This window comes from Zalophus californianus, chromosome 8 (genome assembly GCF_009762305.2).
Source record: "Zalophus californianus isolate mZalCal1 chromosome 8, mZalCal1.pri.v2, whole genome shotgun sequence".
NCBI lineage: Eukaryota > Metazoa > Chordata > Mammalia > Carnivora > Otariidae > Zalophus > Zalophus californianus.
Genome location: NC_045602.1, coordinates 43897306 through 43920344, shown reverse-complemented (window position 1 = coordinate 43920344; position 23039 = coordinate 43897306). Strand labels below are relative to the sequence as shown.

At 35.8% G+C, this 23039-nt stretch overlaps 1 long non-coding RNA gene across 1 annotated transcript in view; it reads right to left on the bottom strand.

The window, feature by feature from the left end:
- LOC113936896 overlaps positions 1-9188 on the bottom strand; it is a 29195-nt gene extending 20007 nt beyond the window's left edge. The window contains exons 1-2 of the long non-coding RNA XR_003524407.1: positions 8978-9188; positions 8715-8836 (exon numbers count right to left, since the gene is read on the bottom strand). This is a non-coding gene — a long non-coding RNA (uncharacterized LOC113936896). The remainder of the gene's footprint in view (positions 1-8714; positions 8837-8977) is intronic.
- Positions 9189-23039: the final 13851 nt, after the last annotated feature.

Here is a 23039-nt window from a genome sequence, read left to right as displayed (position 1 = left end):
AATTACGATAATAGTGTTCAATCAAAAGAAGGAAAGGAAATAGGAAAAAGGAAGGAAAAGACAGATGGGATAAATGGAAAATAAATAGAACAATGACAGATTTAAACCTGAGCATATCAATAATCATATTAGGGGCACCTGGGTGGCTCAGTCTTTAAGTGTCTGCCTTCAGCTCAGGTCATGATCCCAGGGTCCTGGGATTGAGCCCTACATTGGGTTCCCTGCTCCACGGGAAGCCTGCTTCTCCCTCTCCCACTGCCCCTGCTGTGTTCCCTCTCTCTGTCAAATAAATAAATAAAATCTTTAAAAAATAATAATCATATTAAATATAATTATCTAAACATTCCCATTAAAAGGCAGAAATTGTCAGATTAAATAAAAATAGAAAGATCTACCAGAAATCTCCAACATCTGGAAAGTAAACAATATACTTTTAAATAATCCACTGATGAAAGTGGAAGTCTACAGCAACATAAAACAATTACACTGAAGTCAATACAAATGGAAATATATAAAAATTTGTGGGACACACTTAAAACAGTACTGAGAAAAAAGTCTGTAGTACCAAATGCCTACAGTAGAAAAAAATAGGTCTTAAATTAATTATCTAAGCTCTAACTATATCAAAAACTAATGATGTAATGTATGGTGATTAACATAACATAATAAAATTTAAAAAAAGAAATTAGGAAAAGAGTAATAAAAACTCAAATCAAGGAAAAAATATGAAATGAAATAAATGTAGAATTTAATGAAATTGAAAAATAATATATGAAATCAATGAAACAAAAAGCTGCTTATTTGAAAGAATAGATAAAATTGGAAAACTTCTAGCATAACTGACAAAGAAAAAAAGAGAGAGCAAGAAGACATAAATAACTAATATCAAAAATGTAATACAAAATATTACCATAGACACTTCAGACATCAAAAGGATAATAAGGGAATATTATGAACAACTCTCTAAGGATAAATTAGACAATGTGGATGAAATAAACCAATTCCTGTAAATGCATAAACTAGCTCAGTCAATATGAAATACATAATTTAAATGTCCTTGTAACTATTAAAACATTTAATTCATTAGTAAAACAAAACAAAACAAAAAAAACAAAAACTCCTGAAAAAGATCTCTAGGCCCAGATGATTTCAAAGAATTCTACTAAATGTTTAAAAAAGGATTAACACTAATTCTAAATAATCTTTTGTAGAAACTAGCAGAAAAAACATTTCTCATACTTCTGAAATCATTTTATGAGGCCCGTATTACACTAGTCATTAAACCAGTCAATGACACTACAACAAACAAAAGCCACTATAGAACAAGATCACTTGTAAATATAGATAAAAACTCTTCAACAAAATATTAACAAATAGGGACACAAGGGTGGCTCAGATGGTTAAACATCTGCCTTTGGCTCAGATCATGATCTCTGGGTCCTGGGATAGAGCCCTATACTGGGTTTCCTACTCAGCGGGGAGTCTACTTCTCCTCCCTCTGTGCTCTCTCTCGGTCTCTCTCTCTCAAATGAATAAATAAACTCTTTAAATATATATATATATATATATATATATATATATAATTTAGTGATTAAAGATTAGATCATTTGTTAAAAATCAATCAATTGCACAGCATCCCATTAACACAATAAAGACAAAAAAATCACATGGTCCTGTCAATTGATACAGAAGAAAGCATTTGGCTAAATTCAATATCCACTCCTGATAAAAACTGTCAGAAACTGGGGTGCCTGGGTGGTTCAGTCCATTAAGCATTGCCTTCAGCTCAGGTCATGATCCTAGAGTCCTGGGATTGAGCCCCACATTGGGCTCCCTGCTCAGCAGGAGTCTGCTTCTCTCTCTCCCTCTGCTCCTCCCCCTGCTCATGCTCTCTCTCTCTCTCAAATAAATAAATAAAATCTTAAAAAAAAAAAAACCTGCCAGAAACTAGAGACAGAGAACTTCACTTGTAGTCAAAATAATACTGGAAATCCTAGCCACCATAATAAGGCCTTTTGAAGTTTTCAGCTTACATCTTCTTAGATTTCTTGGATTTTATTTTTTTGGTAAATCATACTTTATTTTTAATTTTGGTTTCCAGTGTTTATTACTAGTATGTAGAAACACAAGTTTTCTTTTATTTTCTTTCTTTTTTCTAAAGATTTATTTATTTGACAGAGAGAAACAGCGAGAGAGGGAACACAAGCAGGGGGAGGGTGAGAGGAAGCATGCTTCTTGCTGAGCAGGGAGCTCGACTCCGGGCTCAATCCCAGAACCCTGGGATCATGACCTGAGCTGAAAGCAGATGCTTAATGACTGAGCCACCCAGGTGCCCTGAAACACAAGTTTCTATGATGATTTGGTATACTACAAACTTCTGAACTTATTTTTTCTAGGAGTTTTTTGTAGATTCTTTGGGATTTTTCTATATAGACCATCATGTCATTGCAATTAAGAACAGTTCAATTTCTTTCTTTCTGATATGTATGCTTTAATTTCCTTTTCTTGCCTTATTATGGTAGCTAGGACTTCCAATACTATGTTGACTAAAAGTGGAGAGAATAGATATCCTGATGATCTAGCCATGCCACTCCTAACTATTTATCCAAGAGAATGAAAGTTTATACTCTATGAATATTTTTCCACAGATATTCATAGCAGCTTTATTTATAATAGATAAAACCTGGAAACCATCAAATGCCTCTTAGCAGTTTAATGTATAAACAAGTGTGGTATATTAATACATGCACAAATGTATAAAAAAATGTGAAACATTAAACTCATCAATAAAAGAAATGGATTACACACACTTAGTGGTATAAAAGAGTCTCAAAATAATTAATACTGAGTAAAAGTAGTCAAATGAAAAAGAGTACATACTATAGAATTCCATTCACATAAAATTCTAGAAAATGCAAATTCATCTATAGGAGTGGAATGGTAGAGTCCTATGGTAGGTATACATTTAATGTTTTAAGAATGTTCCACACTCTTGGTCTGCTTGTATTATATTATTTCTTTTGCAGTTGGTTACTTATTTTCTTTTGCTAGGCCTGGTTATTGTTGATTAAATGTTGGACATTTTCTTTTAAAAACTGTAAGCAAAATACTACATGAGTTTATTTTCCATTGAGAATTAAATGTTACTTCTGGCAGGCAGTTTTTCTAGGGCAGATCACTTATACTTTCCAAGAGTTAAGATTTTACAGAGATGTGCTCATTCTTTCCTGGGTTGTTTATTTTGTTTTACCATAAGTCCTGGAAGACAGCACATTTGGTTCTAACTAAAAGCTTGAGGTGTTTACCAGGGTCTCTCTTTAACTACAATTTAGCTCTCTAGTCCTGGGATTATTGAAAGTTAATTCAGCATTTCAGCTTTTCAACCACCACTTTTGCTTACATAATTGCCAGTTACCCAGAAAGAAAAGAGCCCAAATTCCAAGATTAAGTCACCTGACTTCTCTATTCTTTGAGATCTTTATCCTGTGCATTCCTACCACCTTAGAAACTCTCTAGTGATTTTAAACATGTTCTTTTTCTTATTAAGCTTTTTTGATTGCTCTTGACGTGAAAGTTTTTCTTGGTCCTCTATTGCCTGAGTGGAACTTGATGAAATTTTCAGCTCTTTTGGATTTAGAATATAAGAATATCTACATTAATTAGGAAAAATGTATAGTCATCAATATTTGCATTCTTCTCACTCTGCTCTCATTTTCATCCACCTATTTTCACAGCTAGAATTTCCCTTTATCCCTTATTTTCTTTCTTTTCCTCCTTCCCACTCTTCTTCTCTCCATTCTTTCTGCTTGCCCATTCTTTCCCTATCCAGAACCTTCACTTTTTCTTCCTTTAATATCTTAATAAAACTGTACTTAGGAGAGGATATGATAAGTTCATTCTCATTGAGCCCCAAATATCGATTACACAGTTTCCTCTTGACATGGAATAGTCAATAAAATGGACCTAGTTTTACACTATCTTGTACATGAATTTATTATGAGACGGGGTTATGGGCATACCTCTACTTCTTTCTGAAACTTCTTTCGTTATGTTATAAAAACTTAAAGTGATTTTCTGGAATCCTTTCTTCAGTAAGATTACTTCCTTGTAGGCAAAATGAAAAACAGTGAAGCAAAATGTAACAACATATATGCCTTTATGTATGGTAATGTCTCCCTATATAATAAAATTATTTTTCCATGAGGTGCCTAGTGTGCAATTCTTCTTACTTTTCCTTGGCTTGTTGTTAAAAAAGACCATTTCATAGTCAAAATTACTGAGAAAACACTAGCAGGAAAAAAAGTAATAGAAGAAGTAGAGGTATGTCATTTGTTTGCGGTCCTAAGCAGCTAATGTACTCCAATTCTGTGTTCTTGACCTTCTCCTTTTTCTGGGGGATAGGGAAATAGTAAATACTGGCAAAAGAAATTCAATATAACCTATTTGTGGAGATGAACACTGGGTGAGATGCCTTCCACTTTTTTCTTTTTTAATATACAAAAACTGGATAAATTGGGAGAATATCATATTGATGTGTAAATTCTAGGAAAGCCATAGGAAGAAGGATGGATTGCATTTGATCTTAAAAAAAAAAAATTAATAGGACAGGCACCTGGGTGGCTCAGTCAGATAAGCATCTGCCTTCAGCTCAGGTCATGATCTCAGGGTCCTGGGATCAAGCCCCGCATCAGGCTCCCTGCTCAGCGGGAAGTCTGCTCCTCACTCTCCCTCTGCCCCTGCCTCCTGCTTGTTCTCTCTTTCAAATAAATAAATAAAATCTTAAAAAAAGAAAAGAAATTCTTCTAAAAAAATGAATAGGAATTGATAGATAGAAATGGGAGGAGGTGGTATAAACTGAAGTCCATGAATAGGTATTAGTATGAGAAAAGATTTAGAAGTTGGGGAATTCCAAGTATGGAAAGGGACTTGTGAGGAGTCTGGCATGACTGAAGAAGAGTAACATAAAGGGTGTGACAGGCAAGAAACACTGGCTGGCCTTATATAAAGTAAATTATGGCTGACAAGAAAAAATAATTTTTCCTATATGTGCACAATATGGAGCCACTGAAAATTTCTGACCAACAAATAGGATATTGAACAGATACTTAACACACCAGGCAATTTAAACTCTAAAGGCATGGTTACCAAGTGAGAAGCCCTCAACTCCTCTGTATTCCAAACCACATAAAATCTGAAGTTTCCTTTTAGAGACTGATATTTTTTAAGATTATTTATTTATATTTGAGAGAGAGAGAATGAGAGAGAGCAAGCTCAAACAGGTAGAATGCTAGAGGAAGAGGGAGAAATAGACTCACTGCTGAGCAGGGAGACTGATGCAGGGCTCTATCCCAGGACCCTGAGATCATGACCTGAGATGAAGGCGGATGCTTAAGACTGAGCCACCCAGGTACCCTAGAGAACGATTCTTATTGCATGAGGCCCACTGGCCAACTTTAAAACATGACGCCATGAACCCCTAACAATGCATATCAATTTTCATTTTTATGTGAGGGCTTTCTAAGACAGATGGCCTACAGCCTTCATAAAACTCCCTGTGAGGATTATGGTCCAAAAAAGCTTAGGGATAAATAATCCAAGAGCATGCTTATTGAAAAACGATTACATAGTAGACACTGAAATAATTTATCAAGAACTGATGGCACCAGACATAAGACACAGATAGTTTGTGTTTTAGTTGGGGCTATTAGAAAACACGTGCTGAGATGAAGTTGAGAGTGGAGAGATTTATTGGAGATTAATGCCTGTGAAAGATAACAGAAGGGAGAAAGCAGGGTTGGGCAGGAGTAATACGGATCTCACAATGTCTTAGCCAACTCAACTGGGGGCCTCCAGAAAAGAGATTGCCTATTAGAAGAATTTCAATGTAGACAGAAAGATCCAAGATACACTACCGCACTGTCTGGGAGCTGCCCCAGAAATACATGGCCGTAACCCAGAAGCTGAGGTGGATCCTAAATGCACTCACGGCTACAAGCTGTCAGCTAACTACATTGCAGTTGAATAATAAATTGTTTTTTGAAAAGAGAGCCAAGTGTACACTTTCAGGGCTGCCACAATTCACCCAGTGTTTGTGCTATCATGGTTGCTATTAGGGAACTTAAGATAATATTCATCTTACACATTCAGTTGTAATTAAGGCATAGAACCACAGCAGTAAAGTAACTATTCAGCATGTGGAAAGAAACCCTTCTTGCTCATCTGAATGTAAAAATTGACTTTATGTGGACTTAGTTCTGAGAAATAATATGAATGATGCAACTCAGACCAAAGCTTCAATTTATGAACAGCTATGGTAAGTTATAAACTTTGACTATTTATAGTCAAGGAAAGAATTAAATGTCCACATGTGGAGCAAAAATACTATTTAGAGAGGAAAGATTTTATGTGAGCCCTGAGTCCTATTACTGACCTAAGTGAGCTTGTATTTAAATTGGGAAGAAACACATGAAGATAAGTTTTAAAAGGTACAAAAGAATACTGTAAAGTCTGGTGGAATTCAAGTGAGAGGCATTTTGGTGAGGGTTGAAATTGTCATAAAAGGTGCTTTTTCATTCATGCTGTTACTTAGGTCTCTGAGGGGAAATTGATCACACTGGATCTCTCAATTGGCGACAAGTGTAGATCAGCCCAAAGATTTATTATCTCTATTCTTTGAGAATGAAAGTAATAAGTAAATAAATTTTAACCATATTGAAATTGCTGGTAGGTTACCTTTTGGTGTCTCACCACTGAATATGTATCTAATAAAATAATATAGAATAGGAATAAAATAACTAATCACTCATGTAATGAAATCACTGATGTGACAAAATAACAAATCACATGTCCAACATATGTCAGTCACATATGTTAGACACTTCATAGAAGTGATACTAACAAGACAGATGAGTTTAACTTCTCCCCATACTTTCAGGAGGATACTACTTAAGCACCAATACCTAGGCCTGATCTTCTCCTATCTCAGTTTGAGGTGAATCTGCCAACCTTAAGAACTGTGGATACTGAGCAGAGTACATATGATACTTTGGAGAAAAAGATGCATTCCAGAAAATTTGGTTTCAGATGGATGATTAAATATCCTGAATTATCTGGTCAGTCCCAGGGAATGCCCTTTGACCCAGAATAATAATTAATGGCTCTTCCTTTCATTCTCAAAAGTGTCTCAATCTAAATAATACATTATACTGTCACTTTGGTTAAAGAGGCAATAACACATCTCCTTTGTCTGTAGTTATAGAACTATTTGCTTTTTCACAGGGGACGTATACTCTATGATATATTTAAAAATCATAATATTAGATCTCAGAGGTCAGAAACTGTATCTTATTCATTTAGTTGTTGTTGATATCCACAAGACTTCATACCTGGTTGGTGCTCAATAAAGGGAACTGAAGAATACAGTAACAAAATTGAAAATAAACTTGAAGGGGAAAAAAATGTATTCCTGATGAAGCATTAAGAGTAGCAGTAATAATGGGTCTAAAGGTAATTGGAATCTCCCAGAACATGACATTAGTTATCTGATATGGTGCAATACTGGGGTATGTTCATAGTGTATTGCCTGGTATTTGTCTTTGGTTCTAAGATGCCATCTCAATTCCAAATATATCCTCCTTAAAACTAAGACTTTTTTATATCCCCTCCAAATGGTTAGATAAGCATCCAGGCCCACTCTACTAACTATAATATATATTAATCATCACAATTAATGCTGTTAATATGTTTGTTCATTGACTGTGTAAGCTCTTTTTGATAATGTCTGACTTGTTTACTGAAGTATCAAGAAATTATAATGTTTACTACTAGGATTTATTATTTGTAGTTTCAGACTTTGGGGTATAACATACTTTTAATTGCATGTAGGAAGTAGAGTGCCTTTCCTTGCCAAATTTTCTGACACAATATTTAAGTGAATTTTTGAACATAAAGAATTTTCACCACTAAAAGAACAAAAGGAATTGGCCTTATAAAAAGGAAATTAATATGAAGATGTTTGTGAAGATATCTAAAACAATCACTAATTTACTTATAGACAAATAAAGCAAAAATAATATTCTAATACCTGTGTTTAACCAGTAGATATAAAGAAAAAAGAGAGAAGATTAAAAATGCAATCAATCATCACTGACTTGTTCCAAATTAATTGGAATCACTCTGTAGATAATCCAGGCTGTTACAAGAGGGTCCTAGATACATCTACTTATATGGATGTGAGTTATTGTGTCTCCTTTTTTCTAAGAAAAGACCAAGGAAGTTTTTGAGACCTCTCTGGATCAATGTGGTTTCTTCCTGCCTCCTCGTAGATAGAGGTGCCATGACCTCGAAGGTTTCAGATGTGGAGCACAGACATATCCGTTTATTAAACACAGTTCCTCAGATCTGTTTTCAGTATTTTTATAAATGAGTTAATGTGTCAGTTTGGGTCTCCCAAAAGGTAAGATGTTAAGACAGATTTAAAGTTCAGGAGATTTATTGGGGGAAACATTTCTGACTGTAATGACGAAAGAAGCAGGAGCATTCAAGCAGAGCCTTTGGATGACAATGCAGTCTGGCCCTGGAAAAGAGAAGGAAAAGAGGGAGGACCATGGATGGAGACAAAGTCTTGGCCAGGTTTATCGAGAGCCCCCAAAACAAAGCTTCTCATCAGGGGAGACCTGCTCTGGGCAGGGACTGCCCATCTCTAGCCTCCTTACCGTGTGCAGTCATTGGTTGGGAGCAGTTAAGGTTAGGGTAGCTTTATCAAAAACGTTCTGTTGGATCCTAAAATTGTGGCAGGTGTCATCTGTCAGCAACAATTCTCACAGCAGATTTTCTCCTGATGGAAGATTTGAATGATCCACAGTCATGGCTGTCACAGGTAAATTTCAAACTTCAAAATTATTTCAACTCTAGTTCTTGGTTAAAATTCTAAGAAATCCTGATCCAAATATCATTAACTCCCTCCTTATCCACATACCTTCTTAGATAAAAAAGGAAAAGAACCGAAAGAAAATGTGTCTCCAGATTCAAAACCATTCTCAAGCTATTAAGAACTGAGAAATATTATTTGTATATTATGAGTGATCCTTAAAAACTGTAAGTTCTTCACTGTGAATTTGTAAAGCCTAAGCCTCCGTCTCACCATTCCTCTTCTTTAATCTCAACTGTCTTAATGCTGTGACCCTAGTTTTGCTGCCTCTGTATCCTTCTGATATTGTCCCACAGCCTCTGAGAATTAGAACAGTGAACAATTCATGGGACAAAACTGACCTTTGACTGAACTTCCTCAATCTGTTCTGAAAAATCGTTAGACTTTTTACTTCTTGAATGCTCATCTGGGAGCTGTTCTCACATTACAACATCTGAATACATTTGGCTTTTGCCATTGGTTTTCACTGATTTTCTCCCTCCACAATCCACTACTGTGCTAACCCTCCACGTCTATGTCTGTGTCTTAGCTCATTTCTTTTTGTGTCCAATTCTAAAATACTGCCTATTGCCCTGGTTGCAATGCTAGTGGATAAAATATTCCTTCTTGAAAACTGCCTGAGATTTTACTATTTAACAATTTAGTCCCCACAGTGTAAAGATTATATTCCTACATTACGAAGTTCCCCCAAACTGTTTAGATCATCAATTGAGATCTGGCTTTGGTTTGAGAAGACTTAACAGTACATACTGAGGAGACTTTTTTCCCCCTGTTGTTATAATACCAACTTGTTATTTCTCAGCACTACCAGCCCATACTACATTTTGTTTACTTCCTGCTATCTATCATTTATGTCTTTTCTTCTTTTTGGTATAGTTTTTTAAATAAAGTACAATTAACATGCAAAAGAATGAAACTAGACCACTTTCTTACACCATATACAAAAATAAACTCTAAATGGATTAAAGACCTAAATGAGAGACACGAAATCATAAAACTCCTAAAAGAAAACATAGACAGTAATCTCTTGGACATTACCCTTAGCAACATATTTATGGATATGTCTTATGCAAGAGAAACAAAGGCAAATATAAACTATTGGGACTATGCCAAAATAAAAAGCTTTTGCACAGCAAAGAAAACCATCAACAAAATGAAAAGGCAACCTACTGAATGAGAGAAGATTTTTGCAAATGATATATCTATAAGGGGTTAATATCCAAAATATACAAATAACTTATACAACTCAACATAAAAAAATGATCAATCTGATTAAAAAATAGGCTGAGACCTAAATAGACCTTTTTCCAAAGAAGACATACAGATGGCCAAAAGACACATGAAAATGTGCTCAATATCACCGATCATCAGTGAAATGCAAATCAAAACCACAATGAGATATCACCTCATACCAGTTAGAATGGCTAGAATAAAAAAGACAAGAAGTAATAAGTTTTGGCAAGGATGTGGAGAAAAGGGAACCCTTATTCACTGTTGGTGGGAATAAATGCACACAACCAACGTGGAAAACAGTATGCCGGTTCCTCAGAAAATTAAAAATGGAAATGCCATATACTCCAGTAATACCACCACTGGGTATCCACCCAAAGAAAATGAAAACATTAACTCAAAATGATATATGCACCTCTATGTTTACTGCAGCAATATTTACAAGATATGGAATATATTTGCCAAGATATGGAAGCAACCCGAGGAGTCTTTTGTGACAACTCACTCCTCAAGCTCACTTAAAGCCAGTGGAACTGAGAAATCACCTGCTGATGTCAGAGCTAGGTGATTAATGGAGAAAGTATTTTGCCATTTTTTTTCCTAGAGGTGCCTTAGTTTTGTTTTTTATAAATTTTTAGTTTTTATAAATTTAGTTTTATGTGACAAAAATGAAGTACAAAATATATAATGGTATAGTTAGGAGATGATAGAATAACTTAAAGAATCTTCTTTATACAATAAATATGTATGTTCCTGTTGTCTAATATTCTGTTGATGGAGAATATCTAAAACCCACATCATTCTAAAATACTTGTTTGTGATATATAAGCATGTGAGTAGGAAAATTAGATTTGGTTATTTTAGATTGTTTTAACCACTGATTCAGACAGCAGCTGGGAGGTAGAATCCCTGGGTTTTTGCATTAGCTTCATTAATAGCATCCTGAGCTTGCATATTTTATTACAGAACAGTGCTTGGACCAGTTACAGAATTCCACTTACCAAGTGGAACACAAAGTAACAGGGGCAGGACTCCAGAAATTGGGAAGGGCCTAGCAAGATTAATTCAGGGATGCAGGTGTTGCTGGGGGTATTAGACAGGTTGTTGGATGAAGAATTTAGAAAGCAGACCAAAATAAAACAGAAACTCAGTTATAGAAGCTAGAAGCAGATGGAAAGAGACTCAGGTTCAACAACTGGCTCAGGAAATGCCAATGGAGGAGTCTTGAATTTTAACAAGAGTATTGTGTTGGGAATGTTGTAAATGGAGCAAAGGAGACTATATTGAAAAAAAAAAAAAAGAAAGAAGGAAAGAAAAAGGAAAATGAAAGGAAAAAGAAAGCCACTAGGATTTCAAAGTTCTAGGTTACATAATAACTAGCCTATATTGACAATTTACCTGTCAGGAGCTATGCTAAGAACTTTACATAAGAGATGTAAGGGCTATCTGACTGTGACATCCTTCACCTCACTGATTATCGGGGTTGATATGGATGACCTGTCTGGCTAGGCAAATGTTCCCTTTTCTCTCACCACTGATTTTCAACTTTTAATGTTTGTGGGCTCTGCTCCTAGGTTCCTAGGGAAGCTATACTTTAACATTTACCAAGGTAAAAATGACTCAACAAAACCTCAAAGCATGGGCTCCATTTCTGCCCTGAACACATATTATACATCCGCTTCATTAAAGAAAATGACCAAAAAGGAGCATTCTGAACAAAAAGATAAGAAAAAGTAAGAAACTTCCCTGGTTTCTATAAGATTTAAGTCATAAAGCCCTGCATACACTAGAAACTTAAGCTCTATAATTTATATTTCTGAAATATTGTCTAATAATTTGTAACTTTCAATGTAAAAAATGTATATAACCCTATACCAAATGTTCCCTTATAGAGCCCTCTCTTCTTTGTGAAGACTATGTATCCTGGGCAGCTGTCCTAACTTGGGCTTGAATAAAACTCTCTTCCTTTTTAAAGAAGTTCTAAAAGGTTTGTTCAGTTTGTGTAGACACCATTTCATGTGCTTCCCTCCCAAAGCTGAGCATTCAGTCAAACAGGAAGAGGCCTTCCCAGTAGAGGAAGATCATTCTTCCCTCAGTGTGTAAGAGTAGCTGCACTCCACTGCTAGAAGCAAACTCTCAACGTCCATTTGTAGGAGAACACTGGGTAGTCAAGTTTATAAAATAATTTTTTTAATTTAAAAAGAACTTTATAGGGTGCCTGCATGGCACAGTCAGTTAAGCATCTGCCTTTGGCTTAGGTCATGATTCCAGGGTCCTAGGACTGAGTCCTGCATAGGGCTCCCTGCCCAGTGGGGTCTGCTTCTCCCTCTACCCCTCCCCGCTGCCCCTGATCTCTCTCTCCCTTACACACTCTCTCAAATAAATAAATAAAATCTTTTAAAAAAAGAACTTTACATAGATTAATGAGTTTTATGGAGACAATGCTCTGGCATGTGGTGGCAAAATGGTCTCTAACGCTGGAATATCTGGGATTATTTTTAATTTAAGAATTTTTTTTTATTTACGTATGAGAGAGAGAGAGAAAGAGCACGAGTAGGGGAAGGGTGCAGAGGGAGAGGGAGAAGCAGACTCCCCACTGAGCTGGGAGCCCGGCGCAGGGCTCGATCCCAGGACCTCAAGATCACCACCTGAGCCGAAGGCAGACAGCAAACTGAGCCATCCAGGTGTCCCATGGAATATTTGAGTTTAAATCCTGGTTCACAATTTCCTGGCTGTAGGTCTTGACCTAGTTACTTAACTGTTTATTGGGTTGTTGCAAAGATAAAACAATATGTGTAAAGCATCTAGAATTATGTGTATGGAGCTCTCAATAAGTGCCAGTTATTCTTTCACAGGTGTAGCATCCAAGGCAGAGTTTAACTTGACCAAATTGAGAAGTTTGAAATTTCCCTTACTGCCTTCTTACTCTGTGTCCTTTTAACCTGTGTCATGTCTCCTTTCACTGTGCTATATAATTCACAGGAATAATCATAGCTGAAGACTGTGAGTTAACATTTCAAGAGCAGTATGCTAGCTCTATTCAGGATTGGGAGTTTGGGTGTGTAAACTTTAAAGAGGGGCTAAATGAGGGAAGATGGTGATGCTACAGATGTGTTACAGAATTATTAAATAGTGCCTAGCAGACTCCACTCATATGATCACTGCCAAACAAGCCTGGTCTACCACCTTGCCCAAACCACTCCAACAGTTCTCTGCTTTAGTGCTTTTTGTTTTCTGAGTTGTGTATTAAAAGTGTGTTGGTGACCATTAGTAGTAACTCTAGTTGTGATGATTCACCTTTTCCATGATTAGTCATTAATTCCCGTAAGTGGTTAGGCAAAGCACTCAGGAGTTCATATAGCAAAAATTGCAATTTTAAATGCTTTCAGTAGCCAAGCAGATAACATAACTAGAAATGACCAGATATAAGAAACAGTAGGAAGTCTGCAGGTTGTGGTGATCAACAGAGCATAAAACTTACGTATGTGAACATGCCACAATTTGGCTCCAACTATAGAAAGTGGGATTCAGATATTCAAAATAATCCAGAAATCCTTATTTTTATGTGAAATTTCTTGGTTTTCTTAATATTTGATGAAAATAAAGAAATATGCTTTGTAAATTCATCATAAGGTATTAGAAGAATTTGGCTTCTAATTTAAAGTTTGGGGATCTGGTGGAAAGTCTTAAAACATAAGAGATCTAAATTAACTAGATATTCTTCTTCAGTTCTGATTGGTTCCTTAAAAGAGACAACTCTAGTTTGACTTGATAATTGATGACCTGGTTAACTCCCTCAGCAAATACATAGTAAGTACCTCTGATGTGTCCGTCCTTCTTCAAGGTGCCATTGATACAAAAGAAAACAAAACAAAGCCCCTGCTCTCAAGGAGTCTATATTCTTTTAGGGCAAGATAGAAGAAAACAAGCAAATAAGTAATACAGTATATTTTTTTGGAGAAAAATAAAACAGAATAAGGAGATAGGAAATGCCAGAAATGGCATGAATGTTATTTTATGTATAGCGGACAGAGAAGGCTTCAGGGATAAAATGAATTTGAACAGAGACCTGAAGAAAATAAGGGAGCCATCAATGAAGATTCTAGAGGAAGAGAATTCTAAGCAAAGGAAGCAGTAAGTACAAAGGCAGAATTCTTATTCAAGGAAAAACAGAAGACCAGATTGGATTCATAGTATCCATTTATAATAGAACTTTAGGAAAGGCTTATGTTTCAATAATGTCTTGTTTGTCTTTGGCTCATAAGGGAAATAAGAAAAGATTTTGAATAGTTAATAGACATTAACCAAACAGTCAAAATTCCACACTGTGACCTTCATCATTCTTTTTGCCAAATTTAGGAGAAATTTACATTAAATTAAAAAAAAAAAAAACACCAGTATATTGCTGGACAGATAGTTTATGGGTCACTTTCCTCCATTAAATATTCCTAGACTATAAAGATGATTGCATTAGATCACCCACAAGTTACATTTCAAAAATACTATGTTTTCATGCTTCAAACCATTAACACAACTCAAATAGTACTGATGAGGATGACAACCATATTTTCTAAGTAGGAACACTTGGTTGAGGTAAACAAGGTCTTCAACAGTGGAGAGGCAGTCCTTTCAAAGGCAATCTTTCCCTACTGACTTTGCACTATAACACATGAGGCAAAGGTCCTGGCTAAGCAAATCTAGCCTATGCCATGATTGTGACTTTTTTTTTTCATATACATCTAAGCATTGATCTTGTTTTCCTTCCCATTATTCTCAGTCAAGATGAGTTAATCTCCCTGCCCCTAGGAAGAGAGCCCATTCCTTTTGTTATCTACAGCTTTTTACATGACTGAGAAGTACTAGATGTTTATTCATGGGTACCTAAGTACCAGAATTTTAAGACCTTCAGAGCAGGATCTGATCATTCAACTTTGAAACTCATTGGAGCTTAAAATGATAAAACCACAGGGTCCCAAGGAAGAAAGCCAATTTTAAATAATCTAGTTCAAACCTATATTTGATGCTTGTGAAAGAAAGTTTTATTTATTAAACTATGGATTCACTAAAAATTTGTGATGACTCTTCTGGCTTAAATGATATGTCAGCTAAGGATATATTTACAAAAATCTCAGGAGGTTGTACAGGACAGACAATTTTGGCCAGCTAGAAATGATGCTTGCCTCTAGAGCTAAAAAGCCCCAGTGGAACCAATTGCTTCTCCATAAACTCTTCAGAAATGTATTTTGTAGGGAAAGATTTAACCCTGGGGGCAGGGGAGGGAGAAGAATCAGGATGTATATAAAGCTGGACAGCGGTAATAATTTAGTGAATTAGAGGTGGCACTTTCTAAAACGCTTTCAGTGTTTTCACTAGTAAGTTTTTAACAAGATGTGTTTTTTTTTTCTTTTTGTTATTATTTGATCCAGATTCTTTATTATATAATCAAAATGCAATAACCTGGGGAAGCATAGGCCATATATATAATGGAGATCAAAAGTAAGATGACATCTGCTATAGTTATCAATACGGTTGCCTTGATATTTGGACAAAATAATGTAGGAAAAACTGAGGTGATAATTTAAAAATCTTTTCACTCAATCTCTGGATCTAAGTAGAACAAACTGAAGAAAAATTAGTTTTAGAGAGTGGGCAGTAACTTGGAGGTAACTCAAGCCATTAAAATTATTGATATATTCTTTCCTTAATTCAACAATTCAGCATTTCATAATTTCACTCATTCCTTTATTATCCAAAATGCAGTGAGTGTTTCTGTAATACATATTATTGCAATTTTGAGAAAAGCTGGCAAAATTATGTTAGTGGAAAAGCAGATTTAACTTTGGCTAGAATGCAGGTTGAGTATATAAAATATATTATACTGTAGAGGCATTAAAGGAAAAATGAACTGGGTCCACTGGTAAGCTTTAAGGCCTGGGCAGGAAAATGGACTTAAAGAATGAAGAGGGATGCCATGTAGAAAATTCTACAAATATTAAAATGTTAAAACTGTTGCCCACGGTGGTGGAGTTCCATGGCCATGATTACACAGCTGGTTATGGCAGAGTTGGAAGAAATATACCCACGGTTAGTTTAGTGATTCTCAACTGGGAGAGATTTCACCCCTAGGGGAAATTTGGCAACATCTAAGACACACTTTGGTTGGTTGTCACAACTTTGGGGGGTGCAACTTGCTCCTAGTGGAAAGAAGGCAGGTATGCTACTAAATACCTTATAATGAACAGCATAGTCTCCTATAGTGAAGAATTATCCAGTTCTAACTGTCAATAGTTCCAAGGTTGAGAAACTCTGGTGTGGAGAAAGAACACAGAAAATGAGAATGAAGCCAGAATAAGAGCAAACAGGAGTAGAGAGAAAAGAAAAAAAGATGTGGGACACACAGCAACAGCATGTTCTTTACTCACCCATTTGAGGATATAAATGAGATACACCAATGATGCATATTTCACTCTGGGGCAGCATTTCCATGGAAAATTATCTTGTGAAAAATGGTTTAATTCTAGTTACCTGGTTTCAAACATGAAACTAAAAGCAAGTTCTTTCTCCTAAAATTGACTGTGTTCTTCCACTGAGAACATAGAATTGCCAAGAATGAATAATATCAAAGTAAACCTTCTCCCCCACCTAGGTCCAATGGCTAGGCCGGGGGAGATGAATGATAATGGTCATACTCCAGCAGAAATCAGCTGAGGGCCATGACAGTTGATAGGCATACTGGAGAAGGGAGGGTGGGCATCACTTGAGAAGGCTGTGTTCTCCAGAGAGTACCAGATCTACCTTGTCCAGACAGAAGGGGGACACTAGTTGTGCCAGGAGTTTCCAGCATCAGCATGAACTGGATTTACCTTGTTATACTAGGCAACCCTGGAGGAGAAGCCACAGAGCCTGATGTTTTATGAAATAACTGCAAACAACTGTTTGCAGTTATTACCAATGAAAGAATTGGTAGGCTTTCATAAGCATGGCTGCCTGCACAAAAGTAATCTAATGATCCCTTCTAATTATAGTACTAGAAACCACACACTAATAATTCAAAGATAGAATTTTCATGTAAGTTTCAAAATACCACCCTTTTACAAAGTAACACCATCTTGCTTAGGCATGAAAGTCTTCCAATTAAGTGTCATTTTTTGGAAAGTTAGGACCCTACATTAAGGAATTCTTTGTCAGGAATATCTACCATCATAACGATTTTGTTATTCTTCACATTACAGGTCAAAATACCACCAAACCGGAGAGTCTGAAGGCACTTGGAAGTTTTAAAAAGACACCAAGCTAGCTATAGTGAATATAAACATTGAAGATGAAAAATGGACCACAACTTTAGTTTCAGGTAATTAAACAAAAATGAGAAATTAAGCCTACAGGACAGGTTCATTCCTTTCTAAAAGGTGAGGAAGAGGGAAGAGAGAGTCTGTTTTTTCCTGGCTCTTTCCTCTCCTTCCTTTGGCATCCAGGGTTCTTCCCCAGTGCCATGTGGCAGCCTTGGATAGAGAGAACTTTTACTGCTCTAAATTGTATTTACTTCTCTGAATTCCTGAGCCTTGATACTAGGTTCTCTGTGGGAGCTCGATAAATATTCATTGATGGGGATGGTGATGAATACTAGATTTTTTTGGCTCCCTGCTTTCTGACTTTAATCCAGCCATTTCCTTCTCTCTTCCCTGGGGGAACTGGCAATCTGTTTAAAGCATGTTTGCACTTTGGAATCATGAGGGGAAGCCAGCATAATTATTAGTTCCCAGTGATTCCCAGACTGTCAGTTAATTCTCAGGTCTTGCCATTTTCTCTACACGCAGAGCTACGTTTACATATAAGTGAATTAGGTATCACCTTGAAAGATTTATTTCAGACATAAAAAGAAGGCTAGGAAGGTTCTTTTCTCTTTCAAAATCCTGTGCTCCCAAACACACCAGTGTATAGTTGCCTGAAATGTTATTATTATCCACCCATTCTCTGGGCTATAAACTGCTCTCTCTTTAGAAAGCTAACTAAAAGTGAATTCAAGAAGCCAATACAAAAAGGCTATATACTGTACGATTGCAACTATACAACATTCTGGAAAAGGCAAAACTATGGAAACAGTAAAAAGATCAGTGGTTGCCAGGGGTTGTGTGTGTATGTCAGCAGAGATGACTAGGCATTTTCTAAAAAGAAAATTTTTAGGGCAGTGAAAATACTCTGTACGATTCCCTCAATGATAGTTACATGCCATTATATATTTTGTCCAAACCCATAAAATGTACAACACCAAGAGTGAACCCTAATGTAAACTGTGGACTCTGAGTGATTATGCGTCAATACAGGCTCATCGATTGTAACAAATGTACCCTCTCGTGGGGGATGTTGATAGTGGGGGAGGCTGTGCATGTGTGGGGTCAGGGAGTGTATGGGAAATCTCTGTGCCTTTCTCTCAATTTTGCTGTGAACCTAAAACTGCTTTAAAAGTAAAGTCTTAGCTTAAAAAAAGAAAAAAGCTAATTCATGCGGCTTTGAGTGTGGTAGGGGACAGGACTGCAAAAGTATGGGGACAGGACTTGGTTCTGGTCTTAGCTCTGCCAATAAATAACTATGCAACTTCACAAAAGTCATTTTATCACTTTGGGACTCAGTTTACTTACCTATAGAATGATGGGATCCAAAAAGAATATGTTTGTTTCCTTTCATCTCAGGCTAATTAAAAAAAAAAAGTAAAAACAACTCCCATGTACATAAAAAGTGAACATGTGTTAAGTATATTATTTAACTCATTACTTAAAAGAGGGAATAGGTAAGATGTTATAACCAATTTATAGGAGAATACAAAGAAGAGAAATATTTATAGATCTGGAATCATGAAATGAATATACAAAAGGAGGTCAAACTAGCAATTTCCACCTTAAGGAAGTTGGTGAACCACTGCTATAAAAAAAAAGGTACATGTCTGTAGGCAGAAACTATTTTTCATTGTTATCAATTATCTACAATTTAGAGAGTTGTAAAATGGCCCCCCATAAAATCAGAACCAGGAAACTCTAAAGGGTGTATTCTAGACAATGCATGGTTTTCCATCAAAGTACAAATTTTTCTCTACATTACAGATCAAATGCTAACGGCACTGTACGGTCAAAGTGGGTACTCAAGATTTGTTAACCATTAATACTTCTCCAAAATTGATGATTTCTCCATGGTCTCAGTATCCAGGTCCATTGCTCAATATTTGGGATACCTGGAGAGCAGTTTGCTCTTTGTTCTCTGGCCTGATCTCAACTTGATACCCAACAGTTTATACATGAACTTTCTGTCAGATTACACTTCTCTGATCCCGTGAGGAATAATCTATTTGTCTACTTTTTTTTTTTTCCCCTCTTCTCATTTGAAGAGGCCTGGCAAGCTATTGAAAGATAACAGGGATACTATTTATGGGAGTCCTTATCTTTATCTGGCATTGGTGATAAATCAAAATTTGGATCCATTCACAACCATAGTTAAATTGCTATGTCCCTGTCCTTCACTAACCCTTACCTTCTGCTGTTTGACAATTCATTTTGGCCTATTTTCTTTTCTATGTTTACCACTTACTCTAATGACTGTTCTTTCCTCCTCTTTCCTTCCTTCTTTCCTGCTTGATTTCACTGATTCCAACAGTTAACACTTGGAAACAGATCAAACTCTAAATCTGAACCATTCTTTCCGTTATTTGTTAATAAAAATTCTGAAGCAAATAGCTATGATTTTCTGATAAAAATGTTACATGATTTTGGAAAAATGAGGGTTACATTGTTAGTGCTCTCTTGGAAAGTATCCCTATAATTGAATGCTATCACTGCTTCCAATGAAAATTTTCAAGACATCAAGGAAGAAACTGGCCTTTAGGTTGAAAGTACTAACATTACATTTTAAACTCAGATGAATGAATAATTTCAATAGTACTTGCTTTGATAGATACAAGGCCCTTATCAATGTTTGGTTTCTAGGCTTTAATTCATTTTTAAGATCTTCTTTTTCTCTAGAAGTGAGGGATTTTTTCTCCAAGGTTCATTTCTAATTTAGTTTTCAGATCAGAGTTGGCTGGTATACTCATTTTTCATCATATGAGAGAACACTGGCAACACAGTTATGCTTCAAGCAGAATTTTACTGGAGTGGAACCCAAAATCATTTAACCTGAATGGATAACACACTGCCAAATCCTCATCTCTTGGGTGTGTTTGTGTGTTAAGTCACAATATAACTTCAATAATTGGGGTTTCTTTCTGCAGTGAAGTCTATCAAAATATAGAGAAGTGTCAAATAAGGCTAATTTAAGTAAATTCATACTAATGCAGATTTTGAATTCCTTCGAAGCTGAGTAACAAAATGTTTTAAAATAAAACCAGTTTTATTACAGTTGTACCCATCATAACTTAACATTAGAATTTTAATATATTTATTGCAATCAATAGATTAGAAAAAAGATGCCAGCTTATCATGAGGTATTTTCGAGGTATCAAAAGAGCTTTAAAGCAGCCTATCCTTATAAGAAATTTGTACATTATCTTTAAAATCATTTTGACATGGTTAGTTAAGTAAATCTGCATCTTCCCTATTGCTCCAGATCACAGGGTAGGGCTGTGCACATTGTGAATGCTTAACAACAACAAAATAACACATAATTTATTGGCCAAATAACCTATGTCAGGTACTTTTGAAAAGTTTTCTAAATGTATACATTGATTTAATTGTCATAACAATTACATGAAGTAGACAATTTTATTTATCGTCCCTGTTCTACAGGTAAAGAAATTAAGGCACAGGAAGTTAAATAATTTGACCACAGTCTAATGGTAAGCCTATATTGAAGCCATATTCGAACCCAGGTAGGCTGGCCCTATGCCCACTTTTCCTAAGCACTATGCTACTCTGCCTTTGAATAAATGGTCTGATATATTTATTGGCTGATACCTTCAAAGGTAAACTTCAAGAGGAGGGATTTGGTATTTGTGAGTTGTCTACTATGTTTAAGGCACTCTGCTGGATGACCTGTGTGATTCATATGTGTGATAGATATTATTCTCCTCACTTTTTTTTTTAAGATTTTTATTTATATGACAGAGAGAGAGCACAAGCAGGGGGAGCAGCAGGGAGAGGGGGAAGGAGAAGCAGGCTCCATGCACAGCAGGAAGCCCATTGTGGGGCTCGATCCCAGGACCCTGGGATCATGACCTGAGCCGAAGGCAGACGCTTAACCGACTGAGCCACCCAGGCACCCCTTTCCTCACCTTTTAATGAAGAAAATGATTCTGAATGATCCTTTTTTTTTTTTTAATCTTAATTAACATTTCAGCTGGCCACTCAGTTATGTGCATTCTAAAGCCCTGGTTCTTTCTATGTCATTACATTGCCTCTGAATGTTTTCTGAAATTTGGTCATAGGTCAAAAAAAAAAAATAATTAAGTTTTCTTTTACCTGAAACTATGGGGATAAAGTAGAGCACTTATTAAAAGAGAAATGATTATTAAAATAATCATCGTTGTAAATAGCCTGGTTTTGATACATCCATGGCAGGTGAAAAGAGAAAAGGGAAAAAAAGGCAAAACGAGTTTGCTGTATGTTATTGAACTAAATATTATTTAGATAAAAGAATACTAAATAGTGTTTAAGAAAGTTAAAGTCCAAGTTATAAAATTTACTGTCTGTTTAAGCAATTCTTCACTTTTTTGAGCTTGTTTAACCAGTAAAGAAGAGGATGACCTATCATGGGTTTTCATTGTGTTGTAGAATTTCCCCCTGACTATAAAATCATCTGCTCAGATTAAATTGTAAACAGATGATATACATGTGAACACAAATGAAAGTGTTTTATGTGGAGTGGAAAAAGTGGGCTTGATACTTGCCCAATAAGAATTTAATTTTGCCTATTCTATGGCTTTGACATGACTATAAAACACAGTTGAGAAAAAAAATATAAAATCAGTAAGTAAATTGTACAAGGTCTCTTTCACTTCTGGTATTCTGTGACCAGTGACAGAACACAGGAATACTTGTTTTCATCATGATACATACAAGATAAGATGGCAGTCCTGAGTACAACGTGGTTCAGTAGGTATAGACAGGTTTCTCTGAACTAAAATTATGTTTATACATTTCACCTTAATTCAGTATTAGAATGCAAGAAATAAAATTTCCGTTATATAGTAAATTTGAATTTACTTTAATTTGGAAAATGTTATTCCACTCATGAACATGTGTATTTAATAATAATTAGTAATAGATCACTTGAGACATATCTCAGAATAATTGCAACACACTTGCATTAATCCACCATTAACTGAAGAATTGATCTATGCCTTATATAATGTTAATGGCTTGATGTTTGGGGAGATAGGATTAAGTACATGTAAGTGATACTCTTGCCAATAATAAAGTTCTCAAACAAGTTTTACAAATGCTCAAGAAAGGAGTCTGTTAAAGTCTAAGATAGGGTAAGTGTATCATACAACTACTTTAAGACATCACTAAACACAATGTGAGTGAAGGCAATGGCATTAGTTAGGATTTGTTTGAAAACAATCTCAAAATATTGGTGGTTTAAAACAACCAAGACTGATTTCTTGCTTACCTAAAATATGTTGAGAGTCTAGGCATTTTTCCAGGTTACCCATCCTCCTTATGAAGAATCAAGATGGCATTTTTATATAAATGTTTGTTCCTGGCTCATGGAAACAGGTAGAGAGTGCTTGTGCCTACATATTACACATTTTACTTCTCAAATTTTGTTAACCAAATTAAGTCATTTAGATAACATCGACATCACGAAAATGGGACATTGCAATCTCCCTTTGTTCCTATAAGAAAGACAACTGAAAATATTGGTGAACAGCACTAATATCTACCACACTTGT